The sequence below is a fragment of the Pelobates fuscus genome, chromosome 2 (assembly GCF_036172605.1).
Source record: "Pelobates fuscus isolate aPelFus1 chromosome 2, aPelFus1.pri, whole genome shotgun sequence".
Lineage (NCBI taxonomy): Eukaryota > Metazoa > Chordata > Amphibia > Anura > Pelobatidae > Pelobates > Pelobates fuscus.
The window spans coordinates 24,687,243-24,699,276 of record NC_086318.1 but is presented as its reverse complement, the minus strand read 5'-3'; the positions used below and the strand labels follow the sequence as shown (position 1 = coordinate 24,699,276).

At 39.3% G+C, this 12,034-nt stretch overlaps 1 protein-coding gene across 1 annotated transcript in view; it reads left to right on the top strand.

Moving 5' to 3' along the window:
• The first annotated feature begins 1,766 nt into the window (after positions 1-1,766).
• Positions 1,767-12,034, top strand: part of FAM167A (family with sequence similarity 167 member A) — a 61,031-nt gene continuing 50,763 nt past the window's right edge. Inside the window, exon 1 of the mRNA XM_063442017.1 lies at positions 1,767-2,060. The gene's annotated coding sequence lies outside the window, so the exon portion shown is untranslated. The remainder of the gene's footprint in view (positions 2,061-12,034) is intronic.

Here is a 12,034-nt window from a genome sequence, read left to right as displayed (position 1 = left end):
CACTAAAGGGACTTCTGGGCTTTGAGGCGACTTTTGGTCGCCTAAATGACGCTGGACATCCTCACGCTATGCATGAGGACTTCCAGCGTCACCGAAATCCCCACAGGAAAGCATTGAACAATGCCTTCCTATGGGGAGATCCTAATGCAAACATGGCCATTGCCGCGCATGCGCATTAGGTCTCCCCTACTGGCTGATGTCGGCGGGGGAGGAGCGGAGGCATGCCCGAGCCTGTGCCAAGGAACATCGGCGCTGGACCCTCATAAGTGGCAGAAGGGGTTTTTAACCCCTTCTGCACCACGGCGGCTGGGGGCCTTGACAGAGGGGGAAGCTATAGTGCAAGGAAAACTAGCTTGCTTTCCTGGCACTATAGTTTCCCTTTAATGTGGATAAAACTGATACAGGCATCCTGGAACTGAGAATTCTGGTTGGTCGGTCACTAACGAGCTGGGTGCAAGTGTTTCTTGACTACATTTCCCATGATGCTTTTGGATCAAGGTTCTCTGTAACTGGCATAAGGAGCAGGGAATACAGAGAAACTATGTCACAGCTTCTAATATATGAAAGACATTGATTAATTTGCCAGGAAAGTTATTGGCAAGAGCTAATTATTTCTTTTTTAGTATCAGGCAGAACACAATGAATTGATCACTTATTATTTGTACTGACGGCTGCCACCGATGCCCCCCGTGCTGGGCGCAGCACAGCCATAAATTACTCAAAGTAAATACTTGTTGCCGTATCTCTCTACGTGTTTCCTGTTGAGCTTCGATGCAGATTTCTCCATCCTAATCGTGAATACAGAACCAGGCAGATTCCCCCGAAACAATGAAATAGACATGAAAGCCCCGAGCAAGAGGAACACGGTGAAAAGATATTCTTCGGATTAAGAGCTTAAAACAGCAAACAGTGCGCTCTTTGTCCTCATTGACAGAATAATTTCTCTGATACGCAATGACCTATTGTTTCACGTATTCTTCCTGAAATCGAGTACGTGTCTTGCTATAGATCCTGACCTGAAAGTTACTTTAGGGATAATTATAATTTCTCAGTGTATGTCACATGTATTCGGTGACCCTCCAGCCCCTCTAATTAGAGACATCCTGCTGGGTCGTAATGATTACAGTGTGATCTCGCAGTATACATTTCCCATAAACATTCCCAGTAAAATCTGACCTAGGATTGATTGCCCTATTCGTATTGATTATATGTGAAATGAGAGAAAGATTCTAGAATTGGAACAATAAGGAGGAAGATTTCTTTTGTTTCCATGGTGACCAGTTCTTATTTAGCATTTTCCCCTGGAATTGCTTATTCTAGATGCAGCCATAGGTGTGCGCAAGGGGCGTGGCAGACTCACTGTAACACAGAGCCAGACTGCCTTCCGCTGTCCATTGTTTGGCAAATTTTTACATAAGGCTGGGTTAGATAAAACAAAACCCTTTGTATCTCTGCGTACACCTGATTATCGCTAGAGCAGCAAATGTGTATTTTTACTCTTTTTTTTTTTACTTGCCATTTCTAATTAAAGTTGGTCATTTTTTTGCTAGGTGCAAGCCCTAATGCAGTGTGTGGCACACGCATATGGGTACACCCTTAGTTTGAATTTATTGAGAGACAGTGAACATGGAGGTGTATAGGACCCAACTGAGCTCACTCCATGTCTCATCCTCTCAATGCTGGCATTTGGAGGTAAGGAGCCAGCGTGCTCTCTCTCTCTCTCTCTCTCTCTCTCTCTCTCTCTCTCTCTCTCTCTCTCGCTCTCGCTCTCTCAGCGCGGTCAATTGAAAGAAGAGGAAAAAAAGGGATGAAGCCAAACTGAAATAGCTCTTGCTGTCTCCTGGCAACTATCCTGACGCAACAAAAAGTCATAGAGAAAAAAAATATATAGTGCAAAGCAGAGAGAGTGCTTGGCAATGTGAGACAAGACACAGTCACCACAATGAGCTGCAGCATGGGAGGGACCTACACAGCATCTTGAGGGAAGGAAAGAGAAAACACACAGAAGACAGCCAGTGAATGTTCTGCCAAGAGACAGGAGCTCTGATGCCACGATACAGGTCAGTCTCGCTACGTACTGCCGGCCAAGAAGGGCCAGCCAACCTGTCAGTTTTGGCTAATTCAATAATCCTTATGGATTAATTATTATTGTAGTGTAAGCCCTTTAATGTCAGGAAGGTGACTGTCAGGTGCTCGTTCTCCTGTACAGATCGCTTTCAACGTACAGTGGGTTTGTTAATAGAGAATCTGCCAACAGTCTTAGATTTCCAGAGACAGTCCCTCGCCTTTATTCGCCGTTCTGGCATCCCGCTGCTAAGGCTTTTATTTCAGGATTTAATTAAGCATTAATAAGATTTTAATACTTAGCATTAACAAATAGTCATCCTGAAGGGTTAATAGACTTTGCTTTTCCACAACGTGTGCTATTAAAATTTCCTGTGGTTTTAACCATTTAAACACATACATTTATTTATTTATAAAATATTTTACCACGATGGATACATTGAGATTTCCCTCATTTTCAAGTATGTCCTGGGTCCACAAAACATTGCATTGTTACCACAGGATACAATATTACAAAAAATACAATATACAAACAATATATATACATACACACACACACACACATATAAATGTAACATATAACAGGTGATAAATATATTCAACCATGTCAGTCACATATGTCATGCTAAAAGCTGATTTTAGAAACCTCCAGTCTTTAAAATGTTACATTGTTTTTAGTGTTATTTTTGGGGATAATATTTGTTTTCCATAGACAATAACCCTAACCATATGCACTCTCTTATCCTTAATCCTATGCACCCCCTTATCCTAACAGCATCAAAGACTAATAATTCTATACGGACACATAACATTTATAACTCAATATTTGACTACACTGTGCTATTACGAGATCTTGTCAAAGTGTCCTCTAAATGTATTTTTTATCAAATCTGTACGAGCAGGTGTTTATAACTTTACATAACATTTTGTGTGTGTATTTATACTGAACTGTTAAAACAACACACATTTAATATCTCCGTTTTTACAATCCTCACTTTCTATCTTAGTTGAATGGATCCATTGGTTATTTAATAACTTGCTCTAAGCCGTTAAATATTTACTTTGATTTTGAATATTGTTAGTGTGTTACTATAAACATTCCATACCAACCTTAATCATTTACTAGGCTCCAATGTCACCCATGCATCATTTTAACAGGGTTACATAGGAAAACAGGTGAGAATGCAGCAACTAGTACCCATAGATCTGTAATTACTTCCTACAATAGTTCATTACATTGGCGTGGATTTTGCTAATATCCCTGGGCACATTTAAAGAGGATGTCTGACTCTGCATTTAAAAATAAAACATAATTATCTTAAAGACATAACAACACAGATTTTGATGGCAGATAAAAGCCAAATGCCTTGTCTAAACTGCCCATTTCCTACATAAATCACAGACTTTATTCTTGATTTTGTTTCCGTTTGGGGACAGTTCTTTGTCTGGTTAAATCTTTCACTCTGTACTAGTCTATACCACATCTGCTGGACTGCTGTTCCAAGTATTTGCTACTTCCTCTACCCCCCAAAAAATATATTTTCTGATACTCTTACATTTTAATTGCTACAACTCCACATTATCCCTTGTTCTTCCAGTATGACTTTTCCCACAGGCTGTTTCCCTATCTTTGCTGTTAAAATACCTGGTAATATTATCTATTGTCTCTCCAACCTTCCACTGCTCCAACCTTCCACTGTGAAGAAAACCAGTTAATTATAATTATTAATAGTAATAAATACCAATATCCAAAAATAAAACTTGGGTGGATACATTAAGATGTTTCTAGTTAAACACTGTAGAGATATATCTAGATATTATTGCCTAATTCCATGGTACCCATATTATCAATCTTGAAAGGATGAGAGACTAATCTGACCTTGGTAGTCATTCCAGTATGTAATCTTCCAATTGCTTATCTATAAGTGATATAATCAACTTTGTTTCCTATTGAGGACAGCATTGAGTAATTCTACGCTAGTTTCCAATCAATGAGTCTTTACCATGTCTGCAGGAAGACTGCTCCGTGCATCCACAACTCCTTTAGATATTATCTGGAATTTTCGCTGAGGTTATGACCTCTTCTTCTAGTTACTCCTGTCCTATAGAAATCATAGCATTCTGGCAGGTTATTAAACCACTTGAGATATCTTGAGTTTGCATCATTATTATTATTATTGCCATTTATATAGCGCCAACAGATTCCATGTCTCTGATCCCTGCTCCCTATTACAGGTTGTACATCTTTAAGCAGTTTTATTAGGAAGGGTATATAGGCAAACTGCATCAGCAGACACACCTATCAATCTATCATCATCTGTCTAGCTAAACCCTAAACCCTGTACCATAAAGCAGATAGAAAGGAAAGCCCTAATCAAGGGATTATATCATTGCTTACGGTTTAACCCATGAAGGTAACAAGGCAGCCAGGTACTCCCGCCCCCATAACAACTTCAATAAATCTCAGTTGTTTTGATGGTGGAAGTGTTCCTTTAAGCTTTGCAACTTTTGAGTCTTGGGGCCAGGTACAATTATTACCTAACTTAGGGGCTGACAACAATTTCTGTTCAACTGATATTGGGCAATAAACGATATTGGTATTTGTGTATATGTTGACCATTTGAGACAAAGAGTACATGTGAATTTGTTTATAGGTTTGTTATATATTTGCTGTGCTATATTAATGTAACAGAGCGTAGTAGTTCTTAATTTGCTTTACTTGATCGACTATGAATCATTTGTAGATGATTGGGGATATTACTGCTGTTTGCCCTGATCGTGTGCACCCATGTTTCCTCATTTTTGCAGGTATTAGATAATGATTACAAAAATATATTTTTTGTGGGGTTTCAAATCGTTTTGGTATTGAATTCGAGAAGTGTTTGATAGAGCCCTTAAAATGTCTAAAATCATTAAGCGATAAATTGCAATCGTACTTTCATTAATCATGTCTCCGGTGGGAGGATGACAAATTCAGTTTAACTTGCCAAGAATCAAACGTTTGGCAGTGGGAAACTGCAATTGGAGCACCAATCTCTGTGCTATCTCAGATGTTGAAAATGTCTCAGACAGAAGCAGTTCCTCTCTCTAATTGGGCACAGCAGGAAACAATTTTAGTGATACTAACTAGCCCTGGGCTATCTGAAACAGCAACCAGTACCCAGTGCCAGTGTTTCTGTTAGACCCAAAATGCAATGGATATTTAGTTTCCTTTTAATCTGTTTTTTAATGTTTTTTATATTTTTTATCATTATTTATTTTTATTGACTGTTTAAGTAAAAGTTGAATGCTAAATCAATTATTTAGATTACCTTTTTGTGTCCCTCACCCTTTGTTTTGCACAGACTGTAGTCATCTTCAAAGTATTCTAAGCATACAGTTATTAAAATATCTATCTATCTATCAATCATGTTTCTATGTATATGCATGTAATATCAAAAGGTCTAATATTACTACACAAGAGGTCCACAAATCTTCTCCTTACTCCTGCCTGCATCCTCAGCATGGTGCGTTACTACTAAATGATTAAGAGCAGGCATATGCAACATTCGGCACTCCAGATGTTTGGACTACACCTCCCATGATGCTTTGCCAGAATTATGGGTGTAAGAGCATTATGGGGGATGTAGTCCACAACATCTGGAGTGCCGAAGGTTACCTATACATGACCTAGAGCATACCTCCAGACATTGGGAATAGAGATGTCCCGAACAGTTCGCCGGGAACTGTTCGCTGGCGAACATAGCTTGTTCGCTGTCGCCGCGGCGGGCGAACATATGCGATGTTCGGTCCGCCCCCTATTCGTCATGGAGGTGGGATGGTCTGGGAGGGAGGGTCTGCTGCTGATTGGCTGGAATGTGTCTGCTAACTGTGAGGTACAGGGTTAAAGTTTACTCAATGATGACGAATAGGGGGCGGACCGAAGATTGCATATGTTCGCCCGCCGCGGCGACCGCGAACAAGCTATGTTCGCTGGTGAATAGTTCCCGGCAAACTGTTCGGGACATCTCTAAATTTGGGAATAATGAGATCAGAAGGGGGTCGGCCTCCAAGGGGAGCCTTAACAATGTCATTACTTGCATCACTGGTTATGCCCATATGGGGATGGGTTTGCCCACTGACAGGGCATGTCAGCCTGGCGTCAGCAATTCCAGACTGCCTGCCATTGTTTCTGGCCACGCGGAACATGTTTGCTTTGCTCTCATTACAAGTTTTGGATCCTTTTAGCCTGACCTGAACTAAAACAAGCACCATGTGTCTACACGTGTCTTTAGTAAATAGTTGACTTTTGTTATACTTGACTCTTTGTTTTAAGATTGTTGGGTGAGAAGTTGGATGCAAAGTATGTTCTGACAAAACCAATTATTCAGAATTTAAAATGAGGAAGATCAGCATGACTTACAAAACAAGTGACATATTTGATATCCATTTTCTTTAATCAGATATGTAATAAATAGTTTCCCATGCTGTTTGTTTTGCTGTTGAATAACAGATAGAATTACCAATACTGTGTATTTGTATCAGTTACCCCCAATGTATGAGGGTATTCTTACCTGGAGCAAAAGCATTTGGGTAATTGGTTGGGAGATGGAGAGAGGGCGCCGTTAATACATTCTTATGAAATGGATCAATTTCTGCCTACATCGCAGTCTTTCGAAATCAATAAAATCATCCGTTCTCAGATAACAAAAGTCAATGCCTGACAGAGCAGGAAAACATTAAACTCTCTCCACTGGGTCTAGTGTCACAGATCTTGCTTATTGTTATATTAACATAACTTTCTCAATGCTAGCATAAGATACCAATGGATGTTTTTGGAATGCTGTAGGTTCACTTAGCTAAATATGATCTTTAGCATCATGTTACTGGGGAGTCTCATCAATGATGAGAACAGTAGTGAAAGCTATACTGAGTCTATTCCTTAAGATGGTTTATAAACTAACTCTACAGAAAAATGTTGTTGTTTAACCTGAAATTTTTGGTCTCTCCAAATTCTTGTGACTTGAGCGTATGCTTCGTAAAGTACATTGAAAGATTCCTTAATAGGATGTTAGCTGGTCCCTAATCCATATGGGCTTTTCTTCCTCACTGTGCCATACCCTTAAAGCATGTTAGCTTGCTGAAATGCGTAATGTTTAAAGAGTGTCCTATTATTATTTTTTTTCATCTTGTAAAAAGTGCAGATATTAGTAGAAATTTACACTTTTATAAATTAACCTGGTTACACCCCTCTGGCTTTCAATCAGACAACCAGTTCTGTTACTTCCTGGTTTGGTTAGCTCAGTGGAGCTAAACTCAAGAGGCAACAAATGCCCAGAGCACCTGCCTTGCAAAGACTTCTCATTAAGCTGCATTAGGAACTCTGCGATTAGACAGCCACAGAAAGTCTCCAATGGGAAAAAAAATGCATAATTATTAAATAATTCATTGATGCCAGTGATTGGTTGAAACATGTCTCATGTTGTTGTCTCTTTTGTGCAGATAGGAATTTGCCTAGTGTTTTGGGTTCAGACTGCACATAAGGATGGGATCTGTATGCTGTGTTCACTGGGACATCTTTCCCAGATTTTCTGTAATGTAATGGCATAAGTGAGCTAATGCTAATCTGATCTGCACCCAAACAAATATTTGACTTTCAGTCTGTTCATTTCATTTTTCATTTTAGTTTTAATATAATGAGCCAAAAATGCAGGATTTCTTAACAAACTGGAGTAATATTGGCAGTTCCCACTAGGAACCTTAACAAATGTAGATCTTCCCTGTGTCTAGATTGCATTTAAGAGACAACGCTGGTACTAATTTAAAACCATACGATTCATTGGAGTTGTCATTCAAAATAACATACAGAGACCTTACTGAAATATTGATAAAACAGAGCCTCAAAGCAAAACACTATAATACCAACATTTCAACCTCAATTAGTCTTCATCAGCCTTTGATGTCTCAAAAAATATGGAGTATTAAAATATCATGTAAGATGTCCAGAATAATCTCGCTCTATGGAATCCTCACTGGTTTGGGGGGGGGGGGGGGGTCTGGATCCATCTACACCTGCAGGGTTAAATACCGAAATTACTAAGCAAGTCATTAGATTTTTATTCTAGTCTAGCTGAAGAGCTCAAGTTAATTCTAAATCTGATCCACCAGGTGAACTTTCTGTCCAAATTAGACACATCTCAATAAGTGTTAAGGTAACGTGTATTTTAAATTGTCCAGGCACACAACTGCGGAGATCAATTGTCCACACTGGCCCTCAATTAATGCCAATTTGAAATAGCTCATGTTATTTATAATTTCATTAACTTGAAGCTTACCATTTATGTCTGTAAATATTTATCGACAGATCAACACTTTTCTTGTAGTATAAGTGTTCAGTTTATCATATAGTAGTTTAACCAAGATTTATCTTATTTAACCCCTTAAGGACCAAACTTCCGGAATAAAAGGGAATCATGACATGTCACACATGTCATGTGTCCTTAAGGGGTTAAAGGGACACTCCAGACCCATAAAGCATTTTAGCTTGCTGAATAGCTTTATGTGTGAAGAGTTTGCCCTATTTTTGTCATTTTGGAAAAAGTGCGGGTGTCAATAGAAATTGACACTTTTATAAATTATGCTGGTTTCAAGCAGACAGCAGGTACTGTTACTTCCTGGTTTGGTTAGCTCAGTGGAGCTAAGCTCAAGAGGCAGTAATTGGCAAGAGCACCTGCCTTGCAAAGGCTGTGATTGGGAAGTCTGTAATTGGACAGCCACAAAAAGTCTGGGCGGGGTTAGAATGCGGTGGCTTTCGAAGGCAGCAGACAAGAGACATGCTGGTTTTGCAAGCTATTTTTAGATATAGTTCCAATTAAAAATACATAATTTAATGCATGCAAGTTTTCATTTGTGGTATATCTACTAAAAAGTGATTTATTTTGTATTTGGGCAGTGGAGTGTGACTTTAATGGATAGAAAAGATTTTCAATCAATATCACACCTTATTAAAAAAATAAAAATAAAAATCTACATCCACACTTTAATGAAATGTGCTGTGCACACGTATGTGGAGAGATAACATGTAACATTTAAGGATGCCCTAAATGCACACCGACCAGCACGGCAAATTATGGGTTTATTTATGGGATTCGATTACACATAAAATGCTAGAAGGGAGGGACAGGTGATGTCAGGGTAAAACCTAAACATTATTTCCTTTGAAAATCCCTTAATTATTCCTTTTCATTCTTCCCAGGCTTTTACTTTTTCAGTACAAAAATACTTGTTGACATTTTTGTTTGTGACTGTTCCTTGTTGTCTCTTCCCAGTATATTTAATAAATGACTGGAGTGCGATTTTATTCAGAAACAAGCAGAATTACACTTACTACCCTGTTCCTTCTGTTTTCCCAGGATGCATCACTCATGCATGTTCACTAGGCAGCATTTACCCCAGATGCGGAGAAGCCATGTGTTCTCATATGTTGCAGACATTAAATTCTGAAACTGCCTCAATATGCTCAAATAATGAGTAGCATTTAGCTGGCGATTAGGATTTGCCATATTTTCCATGGTTTTTCACCATTGCTCATTGAGATCCATCTCATGTGCATCCATTCGGAGCATGGTCATGCACAGCTGAGGTTATTTATAAAGATCAGTTTTGGAATAACATTCTATAGATGGAGTGAGCACCATGGAAACCAACGCAATGTTTCTACTGGTTGTTCTGGGTTTTAGGTCTTGACACCATAATTGCCTACTACACACTCTACGTCAGGAGTGTTGTGGCAAAAAAGGGAATGTGACTTATTTATTTATTAAGTCTTTTGGAATAACTCGTTGTGATTTAACTAATTTTCAAGTATGGGCTAGCCCTAGATGATAGGGAGGCACAGCATGGAAATGGCCCAGAAAACCTTATTTATAAATCGGATCAAGGAATGTTCAATGTACTATAAAATAATTGTAAAAATATAATCTTGCAGCTTCTTTTCGTTATTGTGCATCACGAACGAATCTCTAAATCTGCCAAAGCTTTAAAGATTTGAGTAACACGTTTTAATGCTCTAGTTTGCAAAGTGTGCCTTTTAGCGGCTGGATGTTCCGTTGGCTCGGATTCTGTCCACGAAAGCCTACTTGGCATTGAAAGCGGAAATACGGCTTTAATTGGCTTTAGAAGCAGGAGAGTAAGTACGAGCAGAAAACAATAAATATCAATGTTATCATCTATTGACGAAGCTTGCTAGAAGCCTAAAGAAATACTTGTCACAAACATTATTTGTGTAATAAATATTTTCACCCATTTTCCATTCATTTGTAAATGTTCTAATGCGAAGAGAAGTGTTTGGGTGTTTTACCTGCAGTACCATATGTGGCCACTTGGAAGCACACGATGCATAACTCTCTTTAATTGTTAGATGGTAATGCAGACAGAGGTGTTTATTAGCTGAATTATTATATATACTGCGCCATGTTTGTGTGGTGGCATCAAATTGCCATCTGTGCCGAAATAGCTTCTGATAACAAGCTTACATGTGTTCACATACCAGAAACATTTTATTTCCGTGTAGTTCCTATCATTAATGTTGCATGCACATTCTTCAACTCATATACAAATTCCACTCCTAACATATACAAATAAACCCCGCTATACATAGCTTTTATTCTTGTACATTTTCATTGAAGCCACAACAGAAGAAGTAACAACCAAATGGCATTCTTAAAATGAGAAACACATTTATATTGCCAAAGTAATCTTTCAAAAACCAACTAAAATGTATAAAAAAAATAATAAAATAGCGGGGGTGGGGGGGGGGAGTGAGAGGAATTAAGGGGGGGGGGGATGAGACATTTCTTTATTTTATTACAAAATACTTTCAGTTTTCAGAACACAAAATGTTCCAGTTTCTAAAATAAAGAATGTCCCATATTTCTATAAAGAGTTGCGGTGTGGTGGAGGGGTGGTTAGAGATTAGAAGAGTAATTTCAACAGAGAGAGAGGGTTCGGGATCAGGTCAGTATAGTACAAATTCTGATTCCTGATGGAGATACTGAAGGAGCTAGTTAGAATGTGACGCACATATGGCCCACACTTGACCTAGACTATGAAGAGCCAGATCAGATTAAGATAACATAGAGCCCAGGGCAGGATATGAATGGAGGACATCTAGACTACTATTACCAGAACAAATCCTTTCTTTTATACTGTAATCTTAATCTAACCTAACCAGAGATGCAAAGCCTGAATCCATACCCAGAGCATTCCCATAGATAGACCGTTTACATACCCTGATCGGTGTGAAATACATTTGAGGTAGTTTATTGCAGAGTGGATTTCATTTAAATACAGTTGATATTTAGTAAAGTTCGATTTAAATCATGATTTCTAAATGTAAACACTAATTCTTGCTGGTTGCCATAATCTTTAATCCCTTTACCAGTGCTGTGTTTACCATGAGGCTACAAGGCGGAGGAGGGCTCAAAAAATCCTGTCCCCTAACGCCCTGGCAGATGCCTTGTTAGCCTTGTTTCATGGGGGGTCCAAGAGCTGGCTGGCCACCTTAGGGCCTCCCTAGACGAGCTGCAGCGCAAATTCCAGGTAGGCGTCGAGGGAGCGCTGTCCTTTGAGCTCTTCTTGCTCTGCTCGTGCACCCTGCATATGAATATGACTTCACTCTGGTTCCCAGCATCGCACACGACAGAGCAGAGTAAATTACAGCTCACTCACCGCCTCCAGCAGCACTGTCAGTGTAAGTCTGTCAGTGAATGTGTGTGCGTCTGTCAGTGTATGTCTGTCAGTGTGTATCTGTTAGTGAGTGAGTGAGTGAGTGTGGGTGTCTGTTAGTGAGTGTATGTGTGTATGTCCATCAGTGTATGTCTGTCTGTGAGTGAGAGAGTGTGTGTCTGTCAGTGTATGTCTGTCAGTGTGTGTCTGTTAGTGAGTGAGTGAGTGTGGGTGTCTGTTAGTGAGTGTATGTGTGTATGTCCAT